The sequence below is a fragment of the Phalacrocorax aristotelis genome, chromosome 1 (genome assembly GCF_949628215.1).
Source record: "Phalacrocorax aristotelis chromosome 1, bGulAri2.1, whole genome shotgun sequence".
NCBI lineage: Eukaryota > Metazoa > Chordata > Aves > Suliformes > Phalacrocoracidae > Phalacrocorax > Phalacrocorax aristotelis.
Window position 1 is genome coordinate 81,811,986 of NC_134276.1, and position 23,912 is coordinate 81,835,897.

The 23,912-nt window shown below is 41.6% G+C and overlaps 1 protein-coding gene across 3 annotated transcripts in view; it reads right to left on the bottom strand.

Moving 5' to 3' along the window:
• The window catches only part of MID1 (midline 1), a 244,975-nt gene that overhangs the window by 127,267 nt on the left and 93,796 nt on the right, over positions 1-23,912 (bottom strand). The window contains exon 1 of one of the 3 annotated variants that reach the window (XM_075095405.1): positions 19,451-19,597. The exons of the other annotated variants lie outside the window; for them this stretch is intronic. The gene's annotated coding sequence lies outside the window, so the exon portion shown is untranslated. Of the gene's footprint in view, positions 1-19,450; positions 19,598-23,912 lie in introns of those variants that run through there. 3 annotated transcript variants of the gene reach the window in all.

Here is a 23,912-nt window from a genome sequence, read left to right on the forward strand (position 1 = left end):
CAGATCCATTTAATATGTTACTAGCGACTTTTGAAAATACAGGCTGTTCTCTCTGCTCATCATCTTCGGTAAGCAAAAATGAAGTTGCAGTCACATAGCCAAAAAAGTGCTGTTTGCATCTGACCACGTGTACCTTGACATTTCCAGTGCCCAGTATGCCACGATTTCCTTCCTGAATCAAAGTTTCCCCCCTTCCATCGCCAAAATACTCAGCTAAAATCAGAATTTGATGGATGCAATTCTTCTAAATGATAGCCCAACACTTTGAAGTTTGATTTTCTTCCTTACAAGAGCTGCGCAACAGGCTCCATATTTTCCTGCAGTATAATTTTGTTTTAATACTAAAAAAACAAGACCTTAACATGACTACATCACTGTAGATAGCTCTTTGCTGCCAGCCATTCCTTACAGTCTTTGCCATGCATGGCTCATTACACAGGAAACAGTTCCAGTTTTCTTGTGCCCTAGCCCCAAGTTTCTATGTGTTATTCCTTCATGAATCATAACATCAGCCTTTTTATTCCCAGATTTTAAAACACCAAACTGCTAAACACATTTTAGAATTTCTTGGAATTATTGGCATTAAATCACTACATTCAAACAGCCAGACAGACCAGATTATATACGACGGTTGTCTGAACAGGGAACACTTGTTCATCTTTTTCTCAGTGTTATGAATGCAGGAAAAGCATAAAGTGTCGTTCTGGAGGCTATAAAGAAAATAGCATTCAAGCATAACTTCAGAAGGAGTTTTAGCCATTGAAACTCAACAGCCAAGGGCAACAAAAATTTCCCATGGATTTAAAATTCATAGAATTGCCAGACCTTTTGTAGAGGCAGGGGGTAAAGTTCATGTGTTTCATAGCTTCACTAACTCCTAGAAAAAACAGTGCCTTTATGTAGTCCTGAGCTTTTGTGTAGAAGAGATCCTTCCACAGTTAGCAGAGATAAGAAATAATGCAACACAGATACAATACTTCCATACTTCTGAGAAGTATAGCTACCTAAACACATTCATACACTTGGTCAGCAGATATTCCATACCTTTGGTTGAATTACAAAGTTTTAACAGTAAAAAGCTGTCTGTCACCTTGAAGAAACACTAGCTACCTTTTGCCATTTGGCTCACTGTTAACTACGGAAAGAGGCAGCTCTGCTTAAAACAGATGCCCGCGAAGACAGAATGAAGTCTGAATAATCAGGCCCCAACAGGGGTCTGGCAACAAAGCTTAGAGAGGAAGTTAAAAGGATTAGCACTATAACACTGTTTAGCATTAGTACTCCTCTCTCTCAGCCTGACCCAAAACCATCCTCCTCCTCCTAAGTTTGCCCTTCACCATTTATACCGTGCTCAGAATACCCAAGTTCACTCATGTATAACTTAACCTCCTCACTCGAGGGACAGTCACACCATTATGCCTTACAAGTGGTTTGAGTGTGGCTTGCTCATTAGCTGTATCTACATTGTTAACATCATCACTCAGGATGAGCCTGGTTTGTAAAGCGGTATTAGGGAAATGAGCAGTTCAAATGCATATGCTAATTCAAGGATATCTGTGCCTTTGTAAAGCAGAAGCCCCTGTGCTTGCTGTATGTTTTCCCATTAGTGCTTTAGCTCAGGTCATGAGAACATTTTTAGAGCAATCTCCCAATTCTCTCCATTAATCAAGCCTTCATTCACATTGCTGACTGATGCTGGAGCATGCGAAGTTTCATCCTCCCAGATGAAATAACCCAGATGACGAGCTCTAGACAAGCACTTAATAATGACCTTCAGCCACTAATGAATATCCAGTCAGTGCCTAGAAGGAATACAGTATGGGACTAAAACGTACATAGTCTGGGTCCTGGGCTCTCTGCATCGATTATTTCACTCTACAGATCTGTTGTTAACTGGTCCAGCATGACCTGTTAATGTGGACACACACACTGAGTTGCCAAAAGCTCGGCACCTTCAGGAAAATCTGACTGAGGATTCAGACACAGGCAAGTATGGGAAGTAGGGAACTTGGAGTTTCAGAAATTGGGCATACAGGGAAAAGTGAAGTCATGGGAATGGGAATGAGTGGAAGACACCGAAAGGACAGGAGATACTTATGAGTGGAGTCCTGATTTAGGACGATAAAAATGCATCATATGAAGCAGGTAACATTTGTGTCACAGGCTGAGATTCCTGTTAGGAGACCTGCAAAGTCCAATACAACTGTCAGCCATATTACCATACTGGATGGGAGAAATGTTTCTGAAGTCAACAGTTTTGAAATTAAGTTGTCAGTGTGGACCCTTGCTAGGTTTACTGTAACTAAATATCATAAAGTAGCATGTAAAATAAACTGTAGCATCAATTCTGCTGAACAAATCATCCCTGGCTGCTAGGATACTGTAGTACCACTCTGCTAACCTTAGTCGGTCACATCCTCTATAAAGACTGACATTCATCTCACCTGACTTCAGATCAGAAAGACAACTTAAAACAAGATTTTTCTGCCTGCCTTAAACATCTATCTTTGAATGCAATATAACAGATCCTAGGTAAAACAAAGCCCAGCCTAAATGATACTGTATTTCAGTTCATCTGATGAACTAGAGGTGTCCATAACATAGAAGCCTACAGACAACTAGATCCTACTAATCCTGGGATCCTTTTACACTCGATAAGCTTTTCAAGGAAGCAATTTATCTTTTTATATGGCTTCAGTGCAACAAAACAATCATAGAGTCATTTAGGTTGGAAAAGACCTTTAAGGTCATCAAGTCCAGCAGGGCTGCTCTCAATCCCTTCATCCCCCGGTTTGTACTGATACTGAGGATTGCCCTGACCCAGGTGTGGGACCCTGCACTTGGCCTTGTTGAACTTCATGAGGTTCATATTGGTCCACTCAAGCCTGTCAAGATCCCTCTGAATGTCAGCCCTTCCCTGAAGCATAACAAACGGGTCACTGAATTTCTTGCAAATATTTATAAAACAGCTTCTTTTGAACCTACAGAATACCACACTTGGATTTCCTGTTGAAGTCACTTTTAAAAGCTATGTCTTTTATAGGCAGCATAGACTTTTGCTCTCTCATAGTGTAAATAACATTTCTGTCTTAAAAACAAACGCTTCCATTTTAGTCTTTTTTTCAGTAAGGATGAGGGGAGAACACTGCAAACTAAGCGTACTGTTGGATTTACATCTAGCATGAATTTTTATTGTTTTCTTAGAAATCCCAAACCTGCTGGAGGTGCCTTTCCCCCACTCTGATCCCTGATGACGTATTAGACCTTGCTAAAACATTAACACAGCACTCCTTCACTAAGCCTGACTTCTCAGACAGCAACAACGCTCGATATTACTTCCATTGTTCTGTGTTGTTCTGCCTAGGTCAAACCTATGTTTAAAAAGAAGTATTTTTCACCACAATTGATTTAAAGCCTTACCACCACCTTTCTTCCTTAAGTTAAAGTGAGCATTCCACACAACAACAAGAGGCTGCAGCTTTGTATGTCAATCCATACATAGTCTCAGGATAGGTAGCACAGGTAATAAAGAATAGTTAAGCAAAGTGTGTAAGGGAAAGGCCTGATTCTGCAGGTCCTTTTGTATATACCTCCTCCCTTCTTTGATATAAATAATAAGCCACAGATTTAGTCCCAGACATCTAAAATCCAATTAATAAGGTAGATAAATCTGTGTTCACACAGGTATTTACAGTCTTCACTCTATCTTTTTTTTTCACACCATTCTTCACACTGAATTTCCTGTGTCGGTTACTAAGATTTCTTGGGGCAATTCCTGTGGTTCCTCCAGTTGCAGCTGAACCCCCTTATGATGCTTTCCACTCAATTGCAGGAAGGCTTCCCCAACCTTCTGGGCACTGGGAGGGCACTATAGACAGGTAGTAGAGAACTAGCAGTGTAAACTGATTTAATCTGCATCCTCCCCGAGGTGGATATGGGATGTATAGTAGCTGACATGAAAGTAGAACTGGGGGCCTACTTTGTACCTATGCTTATGTTCTTAGCTTGGGAGAGTTGGGCACCATCACCCAAACAAGATGAATAAGTAACTCCTCAGTTACAGCACGGACACATGGAGACATGAAATTGTAACAAAGCTTCCTGTCCAGGCTTCCTTTCTCAGCACATTTGCATTTAAAAGATAAAGATAAACCTGAAAAATACTAAAAATACCAACCATGTACCAAACCTTTAACATGATGCTTTAAACCACAGACAAATTTTGGCATAGTAAAACATCTGCGAATTATTTCATGCACTGACATGAACTATTCTGAATATCTGGAAAACATGGTCAACATACCTTACATGCTCAAAGTTAAACTGATAACACATCTAAAGTCTGGACAGAAATTCCCCAGGTCAGATTTGGGGGTTTAGAGTCTATTTTGTGGAGCAGCCCTTCTTAGCATGGGCATAGTCCACTTCCTAGTGTCATTTGCAATTCCCCCCCAAGAATTTCCTGCTAGTGCAAGGACACCAGCAATTTATCAGCCTCATTCTGAGTTATTCTAGAGGCTTTTATGGCTTTTGATCTTCTATACCATCTCCCTTAAATATTTTATGATATACCATGACTCATCTCATTACTTGTATAATCAGGGTTTGGAGAATGGATGAACACTCTTCCAGTCCCTTCTGAACTACTGGAATGTCATTGCTGGAATTATATTTAAGCAACTAGACTAGAGATTGGAATCAGCACAGAGTTGCGGCAAGGGAAGAAAAAATTAAAAAATAAACATGTTGGTTATCTCGTTATAAAAGCATATGAAGAAACAAGGTACCTGCAATGTTTACCTTAAGGTAGCTAGCAAGATCCTTCCTATAGGCTAGGCTAAGTATGTTTATCCACCATATCATGACTCATTCTCTTCCAGAATAGTAAAAATTTAATAGTAGTCCTGTGATTATAAGAAACACCAATTTTGTTATTACTGAGGTCAGAAGAACTGGTCAGATTAAGCAATTCTAACCACTGGACACTTGCTCATCAACAATAAAAACACAAATATTCTTTTCAACAAAATTAAAATATTTCATATTTTAAATTTCATAAATTTATATTTATATCACCTGGTCTGACACAAAATTTCACAATGAAATTATGTTTTTAAAATTAATGTGAAATCTTCACCTCCTCTTTCACCAGATATTTTAATTCCAGTGAGTATTTCAGTCTCATTCACAGATCACAGGAATAGAACAAATTTTTTTTGATAGAACAATTCCCTGTTGAAAAGCTTAGTTTCATCTACATATACACATTTTTCAGGAGTATGTCAACTTGAATGAAATGTTTTAAGGAATAAGTTAAAAGGAATTATTTCAATTCATTTTGCCATTTATTAAATACAACCTTTTTTTGGTTTACATATAGTATGTACAACAGAATATGTAGTGCTTTAATATAGTCAAGTTGAAGAAAATAACTATTTAGTCCAGGTACCTCCCAGAACAGCATAACTTAGCCTTATTTTGGGGTTCTGTCATCTGAAAATGGAACTGTTTCAATAGGCTGACTGGTTTGGAAATATTTTTTTCTGAGGGAGTTGGAGAGAGACTAAAGACAGGGTATTGCTGGGGAAGAGGGTCCCATTTTAAGAGAAACATATGCCACAAAGACACAGTATGCCCTTCAAACCTATGGTGAGAAGCTGTCTCTTTTGCCTTCTGAAATGATCAATATCACCAATTCTTACTGTTCTTTGTAATTAAAACTGCAAGAATACTTCAAAACACCTTTCAGTCATTACTGTAAGCTCTATTTTCCAGATAAGAACAAAGCATGACAAATTTTTCCAAAGGCTCTCCAGTATGTCATTGTCCAATTCCCCTTCCTGCTTAACAGTTCATTTCAGCTAGCTGGTGTGGATTTGCTGTTCTTGCAACTCCCTTAGCAGCACTATACCAGAAAGTCATAGCTGCCCTGAACCACATATCAGCTAACACTCTACTGACACCACCAGCACAAAAAGCATCCTCTTCTCCAACTCTATGGAAACAAGTCAAGCCAACAGCGCATATCATCAACAACCAAAGGTATGATGTTAGGTTGTAATTTTTATCCATACACAATCTTTAATATCATTAGAGTCATCTTATACAGCTTGTCAGCCTAGGGCACAAGTGGCAACAGCCATGGATGTTTGTTTGTCTATTCCCATTCTCCTAACCTCTCCCCCTCTCAGACTTCTGCCTGCACTGTGGCATGGAGACTCCCTTACTTCATATAAATAGACTTACACCAAACGCCTTCCTATATTTCCTTTTTTGAAAATCCGGGTCTTTCAACAACATAAAAATAGGAAAAAGAAACACAAATTGCTACAGTTTACCCATGTGCCATTTTGCATCCTGTTTCTGAAACAAGGGTTGACAGGCCAACATATGTGACCAATAAATGCTATTCAGAGTTAAGCTCTGCAAATGGTGATTGACGTGGAGCCGGGCATTCCATTAGCCAAGGGAATTATCAACTATAGACCAGCCAAAATAAACTCCAAGAAATTTCCTCTGGGTGTTAATCACCCTGACTATCATTCTTTCCCACACACTAGGCAAAGATTCTTGACCTTCTGATTTGGAGCCAACCCACCCCTATTAATTAAACAATTTGTCTATTATCACCTGAAGACATGCATAACCTTTTCACCCTACACAAGAAAGAGAACAGAGTAAGTAAACAAACCTCTATTGTAAATATGACTAAATCCCCAAGCTTGCTTGATTTGCTACAGTGCATATACCATCCCAATACTGCTCAGTGTGTATCTGCACAGCAAAGCACACTAACACATATTCTTTAAATCCCAGGCGGATAAGTCTTTGCACAGCACTTTCAAATGAAACAGTCCAAAGCAGGGAAAATCAAGTCCGCCGTATTTCAACTCTAAAGGCTGGGAATTATACCCCGCCCAAAGTACAGCATTGTACAGTATCTGTCCATATCATATAAGCTTCTAACTAGTATCACATCTTTTGCAATACTTTTTACTGAGGTGACGTATCAAAACATCAAATGTCTTTCCATAAATACTAGCTTTTCCCATATAACTGCAGTCATGAAACCATGTGGGAAAAGTTTAGGTTTGGGGAGTAAGAATTTTCACGCATTTGCAAAATAAAACAACATGGGTTTGTTATTCTGTCTATTAAAAACCAGATTGTCACTTCTGCAGGGTGAGTCCTTTGTTCACATAGCACAAGATCATTAGAAGTAAGGGTCTTAAAACTGGGACGAAGGTTTTTTTAACAGTACCTTATGGTAAAAAACATCCCCATATTTTTTTACGTAGACGCTGTCCCATAAGTCTGGCTTAGAAATTTTAGAAATTAAGGTATATAAAGTTACTGGTACATTTGACTTTTTAACTGATTATTTATACCTCTAGCCCTCACATGGAAGGTTTCAGCACTTGGTAGAACACATCTATTTACACACTATGTAATGACCTCAAGAATGAAAAAGCCAAAAATCTTCGAGTTTGATCAGAAAACTAAGCCTTGTATTTTAGTTGCTTTTAGAAACATTAAAAACGCAACAACCCAAAACATTGCACTGTCTTTTTAATACCCATTAGAAAGAAAAGATTGCTAGGAAAACAGTTCTCCGAGAATTTATAAAACACATATCTGTTGATCATCCCAATACATCTTTTCACTGCAAAGCAAAGGGGCCTGTAAAGGACAGGTACCATCAGGAAGGGTCCTTTCAAGAAGATAGAGGTAAGACAGTTTAATGGAGAAAGAATGGGAAGCTACAATGGCTGTTTTGAGCGTTTAACCCCCTTTGCATGCCTTCAGAGGCCTTCTATACCCACCCCTACCTTTCTGCCCACTGCCTTCCTTCTCTTTGCCTCCTGAAGTCTATGAACTACTCCCCTACCGGGCATCTGTGTTTACAATGGCAACTTCTGATTCTGTAACACCTAAAGTCCTGTCTTCATCCTCAAGGCTTCCAAACAAGCTTCGTTCACAATTTCTGTATAAATGCTCTTTCCTCAGCTTTCCTAATGCAATTTTAAGAAGCAAGTCTGGTAATCCTTTCCTTCTCTGCAGGCTCCTCCTGGTCTCCTCTCCCACATAGTTGTTTTCCCTCTGGGCCCCTCTCTGTCCCTCTCTTCTGTACTTTATTTTCTGAGTAACCTAGTCTAGTCTCAGGAATGCACCCTGGTATTTTAAAATGTACTGCTGTCAAGAAAAACAGAAAGCTGCTCTCCCTGTTGTTATACAGGAACAGCACACTAACAACCAGAGGTGCCCTCTGCTTTTTCTTCCCCTTCCTTTACCTCTTCTCAAGTACCTCAAAAAGGCAAGCCCATTTAGTTATCCCCTGATGTAGCACCAACCAATGGCACAAACACTGGCCAAAAGATGTTTGGAAAGACTCAGAAATATTTTCAGGCTTAGGATTTTCAAGGAAAATTTCCATTTCCAGTTCAATGATAGAAGAAAGGGAAGAGAAGATTTTAAAAAGTGCTACCAGTTTTCTTTTTCTTGGTCATGCTCAGATTTCCAGCTGCACACTGACTGGGACAGGAGTTCCAGGCTGGCAAAGCCTACCTCCCCGATGAGGTTAAAAGCACATTCAAAAGGAAGAGGGATTGAGATGACATTTCCCCTCCTTCTTCCAGACCCCTCTCTTCCCTCTGGGTTTACAGCTCCTGAGAGCTCTAGTGTTGTCCAGATGTCTGGGGAATGAGCAGGAGGTTAAAGACAGAAGCCAAAACACTGGGGACAGAGAAGTGAGGAGGCAGTAATAGAAATTCTAGAGCAGGGACAGGGTGGGGGGCAGCAAGGCTCAATCCAAAGAGGTAAAAAGAAGAATCACTGGACTAGGAGAATGTACCAGAATTAGTCTGAAAACTCCAGGGAACCTTAGGGGAAAAAATCAGCATTATCAGTTATTAGTCTCTCTTGGGGCATGCCTACCTCATCAGCTCAAGGCAAACGAGGAAATAAAGTGCATTTATCCACAAACCTGTTTTCTCCAGTAACAGTTTCCAGATTTTTCACACCACAATGACACAATCTGTCTTCCTAAAGCAAAATTTACTATATTTACAGTTATAAATTCATAGACAATAGAAAAAAGAATCATGGAAATAGACAAATTAGACAAGCTCCATGATCTACTATCCCAGGATTTCTAGTTCAGAAAGACAGATGATGCTTGAGAAACAACTAAAGCCTTTTGTGGGCAATCATGCAATAAGATCAAGCTAAAGGGGGAAAGGTTTGGGTTTTTTTGTTGTTGTTGTTGTTGTTGTTATGTTGGCCAGGAAGCCTCCCTTGGAGGCTGTAAAGTAACTCTCTCAACACAACCATAATATAAGCTTTAACAAAGATAAATGTAATGTCCTGCACCTGGAAAGAAGTAATCCCAAGCAGCAGCGCAAGCTGGGGACTGATGGGCTGAGGAACAGCTCCGCTAAACAAGACCTGGGTGTGGTGGCAGGCAGCGAGCTGAACAGGAGCCAGAGGTGTGCCCTGGCAGGGAAGGTGGCCAGCAGTCTCCTGGGCTGCACCATCAAGAGTACAACCAGTAAATCAAGGAATATGGCTATTTCAGTCTACTTGGCACTTATTACATCACACCTGGAATATTGTGACCAGTTTCGGTCCCCTCAGTTGGAGAAGCTGGGAAGGGTCCAGTGCAGGCCAACAGGATTATAAAGGGGTTGGAAAACTTGACATATGAAGACAGGCTGAAGGAAACAGGTTTGCTCAGCCCGGAGAAAAGAAGCCTCAAGGGGGATCTAATCACACTTCCTGAATATCTAAAAAAGTTCATCATAGAGGAAATGGAGCTACTCTCTTCACAAGGCTGCCCACTGACAGGACAAAAGGCAGTGGGCACAAGCTGATTTGAGTGAAATTCTGTCTGAATACAAGAAAAAAAATTAATTCCCATGTAAGTAGCTGGAGATTGGAAGAGGCTGCCCAGGGAAGTGGTGGACTCTTGTGTGCTGGAAACACTCAAGAGTGTTTGAATAAATTGCTGTACTGCCCTATGTTGAAGAGAAGGTTGGACCAGATGATCTCCAGAGTCCCATGTGAACTTTCTGAGAATCCCTATCTGTGCACAGTCTTTCTAACTACATGAATAGTGTTGTCAGTCCACGATCACCTTCACCCTCAAGCATCTTCTTCACACTGAGCTTCATAGGTTAACAGCAGCAGGTATCTTCCTTTAAAAATTGGGATTTGCTTTTCCCAGCCTTGCTACACAAGATACAGCAGCGCTGTATTTTGTTGCATCCTTCATTTTTTGAGACTGTAAACTTGAAGGAGTGGCAGGTAGGTTTTCTTATTTGCTTATAAACCATTGTGGTCCTGAATGATCCGTGTACAAACACACACACGCTCCAAGACATTCATTACCTGTGCTTCTACTACTCCAGGGACATGTGATATTTATTTCTAGTCATCACTAATCTTTCATAAGCAGTTTACACCTTAGTTCTTTTTAAATGGAGGATGAGCATGGGAAGCAATAGCAGACTTCTCCCATGACAGTTTCTTTTGCAGTCAAGACATTCAAGGAGAATTATATTATGGGAGGATTTTTTAACCTTCAGTAACAAGGCTTAATTAGGGATCAAGAGCAAATGTTATAGCACAGAAAAGGCACCTCTGATCACTCATTCTTATCAGGCTTTTGTTCCAATTAAGCTGGCTAACAAGGGATGTGAGAGCATTTGCACGTGAAGTATAGCTGTTACAATTTTTAATTTTACTTGAGCTGAAAAATCTGAGTATGCAGGACCTTTTGAAGATTAGATGTATGTAAAGAAATGGTGAGGAACCTGTGCAGCTCTTACTTCATTAAAATATTTTAACACTGCAAGGAACAAGCTCATGCTGAAACTCAAAAACAAATTTCTTATTATTCTAGAAAATATGAATTAATATAGAATTTGTATTAAAAAATAGGAAAGAAAGCCTGGTTTTGCTCTCCATCACCTGATCTGTTCAACATTTGTCACAAGGGTGCAAATTTACTCACAGACATACTTCTCCAATAACTACAATACAACATTTTTTGGAAGGAGGATTCCAACCCACCTCCCCAGTCCCACTGACTTCAGCAGAAGCAAAATCAGGCTTTAAGAGCTGCCCATTTTGGATCAAGCAAGGCTAACAAGCAAAAGATGCAACCTGGCAATACCCTATATTGCTTGCACACCAGTAAGGGGCATAGCTGTGGGCAGACAGGTGAAGCTAAGGAAGAGACAGAGCTTTCATTTGCTAGCACTTACCAAAATACTGTAATTGGCTATAACAGCAACAGATTATTTTTCCATTAGAGCAAAGAACAGTAGCATTTAATCCTCTAGTTGTTCCCTGATGTACCACAATTTGAGTCCTGGCAAACATAAAGTCTTGCCTTACAAGTCCAGATGGTAGGAGAAAAAAAAAATACAACCAGTGTAAACATAAATTCGAAGGGAAGTCCTTGCAATTTTGTTGAAGACTAAAAAACAACCTCCGTTTTTCCAAGAGAAATACTGATGACTTCATATAAGACTTTACATTTCACAAGGAAAGTATATGGCATGATTCCTTTAAACCACTCTATTTTACATAAGCATCCAGGTAAGTTAAAAATGCCATTTTACTAGCAATGAACAAAAAAACCTGCATGGGAAAGGTGTACATGGCTATATGAGTTACCACAGTCATGCTTTATTCCTTGATTTTAATAAGCTTTACATGCAAAAGGGACAGGATACTTTTCAGAATTTGTAGCTATAATTTTGCTGTGACTAAATTCACTCATTTTTGTTGCACAGAGGACCTATATAAAAGGGAAGCCAGTTTCAGGAGGTTTTGTTTTGTATCAGTTTTTCTCAGATCTCTAGAATTAGCCTGAAGGATCCTTTTAGAGAGTAAGTAAATACATATAAAATATTAGGACAACACTGCAATGAAAAAAGGATGTTAAATTGTTCATCCAAGGAGATGACATAACAAATACTGACATAATTTCCAAGCAGCAAAGCAAAACTAGGTCAAATCACATTGACCTATCTAACATAATAAGCCTTTTTTTTCAGATTTTTACAATGTAGACCGTGTCTGCAAGCATTAATGTCCCCTGTTATCTATGTATAGTGTTGTCACTCTGCTTTAATGTCTTATCACCATGTTGTGTTAATTAGACCAACACAATATAGTGCACTTTTGAACTGCTTAACTCCCAGTTTGAAATCTCTGCCTAAACTATACTTCTGAGGTGATCCAGTTAGAAATGAAGTCATTAACTCTTTATGGTCACTTGTTTCAGGAGGTGCTACTAGGGCTGGTAGAATAGCGTAACTTTGCATCCAAGTCAAAATCTAAGCTCCAAAAGTTGCATATTATTAGTCAAAACCAAGGTCCACATAGGTAACATCTGTCAGTGAGAAAGTGCACACCAATTTTTCTGCCACTTAACACACGGCAGAACCCAGGCATATCACTCTTCTGAGCATCACATGGACAAATCCCATCTGTGCTTGGCCTTCACGTGTCCCTGCCCAAGCGCTTTGTTCAAACCTGGTGCCCTGAAAGGGGCAGTATTTTCTCTTGCTCAGGGCCCCCTGCCCTTCCCATACTCTTGTTGCTCCTCTGCACTTCCAATTTACAGCACATGTATTTTTCAGTGAGACTATAAACAGAGTTGTGTAGGTTCCCGCCTACAGCCTCTCATGACTCCCACAAGAGCCGAAACATGAGAAGTGAGAGCAATATTTGTCTATATCCCTGCTTCCAGAGATGAGTGAGGTGGGACCAGAGACCAGGCTGAGAGCTCAAGGCCCCAGCTACCCAGAGAGTTGGGACTGGTCAGGAAGGAGGAAAAAAGCTGACACAGGAGACAGAGGTAGACCTTCGTGGTCCATAAAGCAGAATTTGTCAACAGAGTTTGCATCTTTCTGTAGAATATATAGATTTTGCAAGAAGGGCATAATCTTACAGGGAAAAACCCAACACGTTCCAATGATAAAACCCTCTCCAACAGTTTTGAAACTTGCTTGGTGATGAAGAGTACCTTGAAACTGGAATACTGGCCGTTCTTATGACGGAGTGTCTGGACTTGCCAACTCCAATTCTAAATATACTACATATATATATATATGTAAAAGTATAGTATTTCTATTTTCTCTTTTTTTCTTCTTTCTTTTTCTCCAATTACCTCTCAGGAAGAAATAAAATGCAAACCAAAACAAAGAAAAAAAGAAGAGGTATCATGTTTCCATATGGGAAATGTACTGAAAAAAGAAGAGAACTTTTTTTGAGAACCATTTTGCCATTGATTTCTCTGTATTTTTTTGGAAGAAAGCACCTGTCTCAGCTAATGCTCAAAATAAAGGTTCTAATGAAAAAAGCAGAAATGGAGATCCCCGAGATGGTCAGGGGGGTCTCATCTGAGCAAGCTCTCCCTTCACCTGACTCAAAGTAGTGCATCAGCTCACAGGTACCACAAATGAGTCTGACCTACTGATCTGGTAGGGGGTCCCTCTGAGCTCCTGCTGCAGCTGTTCAGTAATTAAATACCCGCAGACCCAAAGAGCCAAGTTAATGCCATTAGTCACGGGCACCTGCTCAGGATGCAGGGGTGCCGAAGGGAGGCGGCGGGCGACACCACAGGCCCGCAGGTGCACGGGCAGCACAGGGCAGCCGGGGCGCAGCATGATGGGAAGCTGTCGGCGCCAGAGGCGCAAAAAATATGTTGGCCTCCCTGCCCCAAAATGTGGAGCAAGTGTCGTAGCGTGTCACCAGCTCCTTTCTGGGGCCAGGAAACATCCCACCATAAATATTTTCATGATTCTATCACACTATCAGCCCCGCGATCTCCTCATCTACGGTCCCACTAAGCCACGAGTAAAAGCCTGGACTTCCTTTTATTCGTTTTACTATTTTAAAATAGTTCTTGCACGCAGCTATCTCAACACTTACGCAACCAGAAAAGTTTTATCATACTTTAGGGCCAAACAAACATCGCCTATTTGCCAGCTTTTTTGTCCTCCCACATCCCTCTGGGAAGATACAAATAATAATGATATACAGTCATGACATGACAGCAAATAGGAAAGAATTTCAAAGAATTAAGAGCTATTTTTATTGTTTAGAAGAGAGATCAAAATCAGCTTCCTACCCTTTAGCGCCTTTTCCAGCTTTCAGACAGGGTGGATTCTGCACTGCAAGCCAGGGATCTCAGGGATATACAGTAATTCCTTACAGCTTGCTAGAGCATTACAAGCTCTAAGCTGCACAACTGTAATAAAAGACTTCGAACCCAAGAACGGAGTACCCTAAGAAGTCTGAAATTCAGTTCAAACAAACTCCAACCACATTCAAAAAGCTGTTCACATGGTTGTATGCGAATACAGGTCTGCTCCGTTCCCTCAGCTCAGTCTTCACCCACAGCCAAACCAAATTGTTTCTCCAAATGCTGAAGCATTTACTGAGCTTCAGCGTATATCCTCTGAGCATTTACCACCACAAGCTCCTCATTCCCAGCAGTTTATTTTCCTCGACCCCAGGCTCCAGCAGAGCCCTTACCTCTGGTGCTACTCTGCGCAGGGACTCTGAGGTCTGATAACTTTTTACAGAGCTCAGAAGCTGTTGCAGCCCTCTGCGCCGCTGCCTGCCTCCCCGTCCCTCCCCAGCGGGGAAGCCCTGGGACTGGGCAGTGGTGGGAAGCTGGCAGCCAGTGCAGCAGAGTGCTGGGCAGGCGGGAGGGAGATAGCTGGAGACAGATCTCATCAAAGGTAGGAGGCCTGGTGGGGATCAGAGAGAGGGAGATACACATCTAAATAATTCAGGTGCTAATAAAAGCTGTAGGTTGGGCTCTGTTCGAGATGTGAGATGAAGCCGAATTTCAATGTATTTCAGGCTGCCATCAATGCAGAATGCTGTGTTACTTAATAACCCAACACTGACAAACCAATATTATTTTAAGAGTATTCCACATAAAGTTAATGAAGAAAGTGGCTATGCCTGGTTTTGTACTTTTATAGCTTTAGGCTGAAATTCTATCAAGTGAAGGTTTTGAGAACTTCAAGTCTGACCTCTACAGGTAGGCTGCTGAAATAGGTACAGCATCTTCTGATCGCAAATTGTGCACGGGACTTACAGAAATTGGGAGAAAGGTAATGGATCGGATGTACTATAGAACATCAGGTTATTATCACTGCATCTTTGAAGCCATATTTTAAAAACACTACTATCTGTAGCATCATCTGTGGTAATTCGGTTCATACAAATACATTCTTGCAAAAGGCATAGATGGTGCAGCAACACCAGAAAAAGCACATCCAGCATGAACATTTTTATATCCAAAAGTGTTACAGGGTTTTGCTTCTGCTTTTTATTATCCCTCCCCCTTCCTCCCAAATCTTCCATACGATCTGCTCTTTCAGGGCTACAGAAACAAACGTTACTTTGAAACCGATAACATCCATTTGCGTTTTGCAAAACTGATGTTTTTAAATGCCCTGATTGGTGCCACCTTTTTCTAATCAGAACCAACCACTCTAACAAACTACCCTTTGTCTGGGGATCCCGTCCCCTCTGTTCCCACCAACCTACAGCACATGTTGCTATAGCTACCCTGCATGTCTATTTACCACACAAGTGATCAAAGGGAGCAGACAACACACATACACACACACGCACAAAAAGCCTCGCCAGGCTTCCTACCGAGCAATGTCCAGCCACTAATTAACTGATACACTCCCAGCCTGCGGACTCTGTACACTTGTTTTCTTTCTTCTGCGTGGTACGCACACACACACACAAAAAGCAGCGTTCTCCAAGATGCTTATTCTTCCCTTACAGACCAAACAAACAACAAAACATTCCAGGGTGAACTTTAAAAAAGAATTTCCTAAAGCAAGGCTAAGGATTACAGCACTCTAAGATAAGAATACAGCTTTCCTACTGAGGAACACATTAAGAATTTTAAAAGGTATGCAAAAGAAGATAGGAAATAAGAAACACATGCTAAGAACTTAAACAGCTGTAAGGAAAGGGGTTGATTTTGAATTTTGCATGTGTTTTGCACTGAAATTGTATGCAGCATTTTTTCATTCAGTGAATTATATGCATGTTAAAAGCTATATGACTGCAGTCATGATAAGTAATTGTAATGGCTTTATGTGCCTTAGGAACACAGTTTTTCATTTTTAGGTGACCTGTCAGTTAACAGTCGTTTTGTTGAACCTCTTTATGTGACAAAGGGCTCGAGTCTACCCTGGTCAAAATCAATGGGACTTCAATAGCAGGAGGCCAAAATAAAGAGTTGCATTTGTTGTCAATGACACTCCCACGAGCTGCACTTCAGGGATATGTTGTTGGCTAAAGTGAGTGAAAATGAAGTATTAAAACTCAAACATTTGATTTTCTGTGAAGTAGGCTTAGGGAACTTAAAACAGAGCCCACAGTGCCCTCTCCAGTTCTGCAGCAAACTCAGGGAATCCAGCCACATAACTCTGTCCAGCCACAAGAAATTGCCACTCTACCATAGGAAGTCTGAGCATCTTCACAGGAATTTCAATCAGCTGCAAGCTTCCTTACTTAGGAATCTCTTCTTAAGAAATAAACTCAACCAAATACTCTGCAAAGCAGCAAATATGTTACCTGCAAAGGATTTTTTTCTTGTCAGGTTAGTTGGGTTTTTTGTCTTGCAATCGTGTTAGATACCTTCTAAAAAACTGCACTTCTGCTTGCTAACACTAGTCTTACAACATACTAGCACACCCAAATGGGTGTATTTCTTGTGGATGCTTAACCTTTTACAGGTACACAGTGACCAGTGTACTTTCCCAGATGCCACATGCACAGCAGTAAAAAAGACATTTTCCTGTTTTGGTTACTGGAGATAATATGTGAGGTCATTCTAGCAGACAGCAAGGAGACACCTCTTGCTGAGGTTTTCAATTATCACCTAAAAATGACTGCTTCTTTATACCACCTCATTTACAAATCTCAACACAACGTTTACACCAACCCCTGTTACCTTGCTACAGACTATTGGCCTGGCACAGCGGTAAAGTAGGTTGAATCTTATCAACTCAACAGGCTGCATATTACATTTCTACAGTAATTTGTGCACTTCTATTGGGGAAATTAGTGCATTTGTCTTGCTGTGTGCTATTGCTCAGTACCTGTAGGCTGCCTTTTGGGCAGATCAGTCATTAACACAATACATGGTTTCATTCCAACACCCTGCCTGCTTGATAAGGGTTAACTCTGCAACCCCAAATTAAGCTATAGCTCCCACCAAGAGCCTCTCAAAGTGAGAGCACTCGCTCCCAGAGCCTGATAAGAGGAAGGAGTTAACCCACCTCCTCACTGCCCTATAGCCAGCTGGTGTAAGGATGGGGAAGGAGCAGCAGGGAAAGGCAGGGAAAGTAACAGGACAGGTAGGGAGAGAGGATTGCCAGGGGGAGAGTAGGTGAAAAAAGCTCTCTGTTACTCTGAATAGAGAGCCTCGAAAGCACCAACAGAAAAGTCACCATCTGCATATTCCTCTTTCCCATAACAATTTCAAACTAGAAGCAGGAGCAAGTGCTCCAGCTGCACACAACTTCCCTGCTCCTAAGTGTCTGCTGTAATGGATTTCCTAAACATTTTGTATGGTTGGTTCATTGCTCATCACAATCTTCAGTTCCCACAAAAACATGAAGCCAGCTGCTGGGAGCAGCCGATGTGCCCAGTGGCTCTGCCTCCCTGCCCCCCTGCCTGCCAGCTCCCCAGATTTCATCCCCCAAGCCCCCAAGTCCTAGCAGCAGCAGTGTTTGTGCACAACAAACCAAAAGAACCCGGAAAAACACTTCTGAACTGTTTACTTGGCACAGGAGAGAGAAACTGCACTCACAGGCAGGTGTTTAAACAAACTCTGGCAGCGCTTCAGCTGGAGCTGCCCGCCCCCTCCCTGTGCCTGCACCTCTTTTTGGGCTGGAATGTCTCCCTCCCTCCTCTTTTGGAGGAGGAGGGAGAGTTCACGTGTGCATTAACATCCTCCCTGCTCTTTTAACCCACCATCTATGAATCTTCACTACCCATGAAGCCTTATGATTTAGGCAGAAATATTTCAGGGGAGTAAAGTGCGCATTTCCCAGAGCATTTTACTTTTTATTATTACCATCCTGTAACATCTCTGGTTCTTCCTCATTGGCAACCCCCTGTGCCAAAGTACCCTCTCATGGTGATAACGATTTCTGATAACTACGTGCATCCAACTGACCGACTTCAGCTATGCAGTACACAAAATGCCCTTCCTTTTGCTTCACAAGGACAAAAATTCTTCTCCCTCTTTAAAGAGCTACAAAAGTGGGCTTTTGACTAGTGGGAGAACGAAAGACCTTTCTTCCTCCCATCACCTATATTATCTCTTTCTTCACCCCTCCCCATGTCCCGTAACTTACAGAAAACTGGTGCAAGGAAGCTGAGATTTCCCACCATGGTTTTAGAAAGTGAACGGAAAACAAATGCTACATTTGCACTACAGGTGCAAAACCCTCACACATGCATTCCGTGGACATGTACTATAAAAGTCCCACTGAGAGCTGAATGAATAACACCTACACAGAAAAGAACCTAGAAAACTTCTCTCATTTCCTCATATTTACCCATTGCCTACCTAGAAAATAACATAGTAACTGCAACTTTCAGAAGTGGACTAGCAAGGCTTTTTAAACCGGGACAGATCTCTGATTCAGTCTTAAGATACAGCCCAGCCAGTTTTCTTTGCTCCCACAAGGCTCTTCTAACCGCACATTGTTGTTGCAAAACTATGAGCAGGGAGAATGAAAAACATTTTGCCACTGTGCCTTTTAACTGCGAGAACGAGAAGAAAAGCTCCTTTTGTCTCCTCAGGTGAATAGAAGTCTTAAAAAAAAAATCTCATTTGAATAATCTTAGGAAAAAATCCCGAGAAAACCCATCTTAAAGTACATTTGTGAAGCTGTAAGACAGCTTGAAAGTACTACATTTTAAAACAATCAGAAGATTAAAGCACTGGCAGGCAAGGAACTCATGCAGAGCTGTTTAATAAATTATCCCTGGGCTGAATTATTGGCATATTTAAGCTTATAACACAGCAAGTTCTTTCCTTTCACATGTCACAAACAGGGCTGCGAGACAGCCTACACAATGCATTTAAACCATGGCAAACTGGAACTGATTTATGTCCCTCGCAAACCGCTTCCATGCCCCATACAAACACGAAACGCACAATGACCTGCATGGCATCGCTGCCTGCCGGGAGGATTAAGCAAAAACCCTCAAATATGTTAAAATTTTTTTTTTCACCCCGGGAACTTACTTTTGACAAGGCTAAGAAACAAGAAGGGAAAAACAAAGCAGAGGTTGGTACCGGCACAACCTGGGGCCAGTGTGGCAAGGCGAGCCCCGACAGCCTGGGACAGCTGCCTCATGGTGAGATTCCCATCCTTACCTGCCTCATGGTGAGATTCCCATCATCCATCCAGCCGGCAAGGGGCTGCGCACACCACGCTGCTGTCGGCAGGGCAGAAATCCATCAAGTTTCCCACCGTAAGCAAGTTTCCCCCGCCCTCCTCCCCTCTAGTATTCCCCCACCCCCGCCACCCCCCTTTTTATCCTTTGCTGGGGGGAACTCTTCTTAAGACAATGTCAAGTTTCCCAACCTTCCTTCCCCAGCCTATTAAAAGTCAGGAGCGGGGAGGCAACTGTCCGCCTGGCTCTTATTTCAAACCGCAGCCCAGGGATGTAGTAGTTGGCTGAATTGGGCCATGAAATAGCCTCGCCAATCAGGAGGAAGGGGAGGGAGGTAGAGCACATAAAGGCTGCCTACATGAGGATTAGGAAAGCTTTCAAGGATTTAAAAGACTGAAAGCAGCTGGAAACAGTGTCTAGGGCTACAAAGAAGGAAGTCAATTTGCGGTGTAAGAGATTATTCCCATTCTCATCTAACTGCTCTGGGTCTGCTTGAAGCTTAACGGGCTCCCGGGACTTCAGCAAGAAAACGTAAATGTCCAGTTGAAACTACAGAAACATCACAGTGAGGCATAAACACTCAACAGCTGCCCCGTGAAGTAGCAACATCCCGTACGTGTCGGAGCCACATGCACGCCAGAAACACCGATTTGATCATGTCACATTAAAAAGTAAATTACATAATGATATGAGCAGGAAGTAGTAAAATACAGACAGCTGTTTACATCAAGAGCAAGTGCCTGTCTGCCGGAAGGAACAGAAGTACGCCTGTGAATCCATAGGCTTTGGAAATGTTTTGTTGCAAAGCTTTATTTGTCTTGGTGGCAAATGCTTAATCATCCTTAGCATTAGTGTGTTATCTGCTTTCCCTTCTTTAGAGAGGGTGATTTCCTCATTCCTGAAGCTTAGTTCCTTGTGCACCACCGAACCCCAACTGCAACTTTAAAGAAAAATAATAACAGATCTTTTTGTTTTGTTTTGGTTTAGATTTTAACAACGTGATCAGTTTCTATCTGCTGCCCCTTGGTGGTTTTCATTAAAATAAACAAACAAAAGGCAACAAGAAAGATCCCAAATCTGAAGTGTCGTTGCTGTTTGAGTTACACCTTTCTTGAGCGAAAAAAGAAAAAAAAGTGGAGAAATACAAACCTGAAAATTCATACCACCCACTTTTCTCCAAATTCTTTGCCTCTAACTTAATATCAGCTAAGAAGCCTGTTAGTCTCTCTGTTGCACTCTAAATGGAAATCTGTCTTTTGATCTCAGGAGACAATCACGCAAATCTGATGTCTGAAGAAAAGCCCCAATATCATGGATTTGCTTCTGGAAGGGCTTTATCTACCAAGGCAAAAAGTAGTCACTATCCAGAAAAATTCCTATCAGTACAAGAAATTATACTGAATTGAGCAGCAGAAAAAGAAAAGTTACAATGATGTGCTACCAGGATTTTAATTAAAGGCTTCCTAAAATATATTTCCTTTTAACTTATGATAAGCTACAGCACTGGGTATGTCAGAGGGAAAGGAAGAAAAAGTCTGAAAAATTTATTCATTTGCTTTCCCATGTAAAAGCAATAACAATTTTTCTCATCAGTGCAACCCAAAAAGTAGCTTGCATCATATTGGCACTGTCCAGCTCAGAAGTGAGGCACGGATGGAGGGAAAATGTGATTTAAAGCACTATTTCACTTTATCCAGGGCTGACTGTGCTCTTTCCTGGTCCACGTCCTCAGGTGGAGGCATCCAGTTACATACCTCAACGTACAACACAAATGGACTATCTCCAAGGATCAACACAACACATTGCATAAGGGTAAGGCCAGCCATTCACACCAGCCAGCACGGAGACAACTTCGTGATCTTCCAGTGACAGCCTAGTCCTGCACACTTGCACAACAGCTCGAAGCAGCTGCAACGCATGGAGCGAGGTGCATTAACAGCACTTAACAGGAGCGATCGTCCCGTTCCCCAAACATAGCTCAGTGGACATGTGCCACTTGAAATAAGTATGTGGTATGCGAAGACCTTTTACTGAGATTAAATCTAGGAGAAGCCTCTCCAGGATGCATTCAAGGGAAGCATAAAAACGCTTTTCTGAAGAAATTAGGGCCTTTGGGATAAACTTCCTGTGATTTAGCAAAAGGTGCAAAACTTACAAAATGAGTAAGGATTATAAAGGATTCACGCCAAAAGCTTGCATTTGGTTTCAGGGCTTTAAGAAGGGGATTCTGAGGGCAGTTGCAGAGTTTCATGTGGAAACATAGTAACAGATCCAGTAAGAACTCCAATATTATAAAGATAAAACAGTTTTCATACACATGCACGCCTTTTCATACACAACACGCACTCCTTGCAGGACGGGATGGGAATTGTATTCTTCTGAAAACTCAGCAGAATGTGGCATCCAAAAATGAGTTAGTTCTATAGAATGAAAACTCATTTTATTGTTAGCAAAAAATAAAATAATTTTTAAAAAAATTCATCAGTGACACACATTCAGGGTGGGATGCAGACTATTTTTTTACTGAAATAACCAAGTGTCACAGACAGCCCCCATCCTAATTCCGCCACTCACTTTCCCCTTTTGAGGAATGTGCTTTGTGATGAACCCTCACGGCAGCAGTGAGGGTGGACTCAGAAAACTAGGTTCTGCACTTAACTTCTGAATGTCTTTTGAGTGGCACGACAGGAAGAAAGAGGGTCCACGTTTGAACTGGTTTTGAAGGTAGTCAGCGTGCAAAGACACAATGGTACAGCCAGATGTGAGGAAGAGGAATTGCCACTTGGGACGGAAGAAAAGGCAGGTGCTGTTTTTTGCACCGTCCTCTGAATATCCAGCTTCATATCTATATCCAAGTGTATGTGCATGCATGAGAATGTCACACAGTCTTCCGGGAAGTGAAAGAAGGTTCTGTCCCTGAAGGAGAAAACTTTTACAGCTTGTCTAGTAGGAACCTACAGGGGTAAGGGCAGCCAGAGGAGGTGGTGCCAGGTGTAAGTTCAGACATCGCTGGGAGCAAAGATCTGTATAAGCAAGACCAAAGTCATGCCTGAGAGCCCGATTGTTTTAGAGGATTCTTATGGAACTAATTCAAGTTAAAAGACAAAGGGCCACAAGTACACCAAACCATTGGCAGTTTTATGTTCTGTGAACTCTGTTTATCAGTAGGAATGGTTGGATCCCCCTTATCAAACCTCAGTTTAAACTGCCCTCGGGGTTACGAGTGACTCCAGCAGACACAGAAGTACCACAGTAGCTCTGACCTGGCTGCTCACTGCAGGTGTCTGCCACACTAATTATCACATATCAAGCACCTCCCAGGCAAAAAGGGCAGTCACGCAAGCCCTCCATCTAGCCTCATGTCTCATGGCGTGGCATCATGTTGCCACATTCATCAAAACAGAGGTAAGGCGGGATTACTTTAGCTGGGTTTCCATTACCAGCAGTACTGACCAGCAAGAACTTCAGTCCGGTCCATGCTGTTCTGCTCCTGAGCTGGCAAAAGTAGTTCAGCAGGTACTTGTGAGAGCTCAGGGTGTTGGGTGCTAACTCACAATCCTGCCTCCAATTGCTACTTAAGATAAAGAGGTAATTTTAGCTTGTGTCCTGAGCTGACTTACGTTGCCAAAAAGCTTTGAGAGTTTCTATAAACATGCGGCAAAACCCACCACTATGTAATACCAGTTACAAATTGTACGTTGTGTACAAATATCACATACTTTTACTAAAACATACTAAAATTATTGTGAGTTCTTTGTCAACACATCAACTCCCCTTCTGGAAAAGTTCAGCTGAGTGTAGTGGGATGAGGCTTAGTTCAGAGCTTATCAATGCAGTGGACAAGTTTGAAGGTTTTAAGTTGTGACAAGGCAAGGACAACAATCTTGATACCAAAAATTTAGCACTGTTCCAAAATCTGAAACTTCTGCTGATTCAGATTTGTTCATTAAACTTTTTGTAATTAGCTCTATTCTTTCCAAAAACCACCAAACACAGGCACAGTTTTGAACTGGTGGACCAGATGCAAAGCAACCTAATGTGGCATTACTCAGTGACTGGAATTTTTTTGGTGTAAGACAATTTTATGTAGTCCAGACCAAGCTAGGTCTGCACCAGCTGCAGGGGAAGCGCAGAACGGGAAGTGGAGAAAAGGACTTTCTCTCATTATCTGAATTCCAGCTGCCATGGAAATCCTTCTGGGCCCAGAGAATTCAATATGTGCTAAAGACAGAACCACCCTGCCTCCTTACGGAGCTGTACCAAAAAGCAACAGACCAGGCCCCAGGGTCTGATTATATGGTAGGAGTGAAAGAGTTGCAGCAGGGAAAAATATGACCCAGCGCATAGGTTAGAAAGAAACAAACCTAGCTTGAAAATCAGCATCTTTGGGTATGAAGTCAATCACAAATAGATTGTCTTTAATTTGCAGTACAGACAACTGA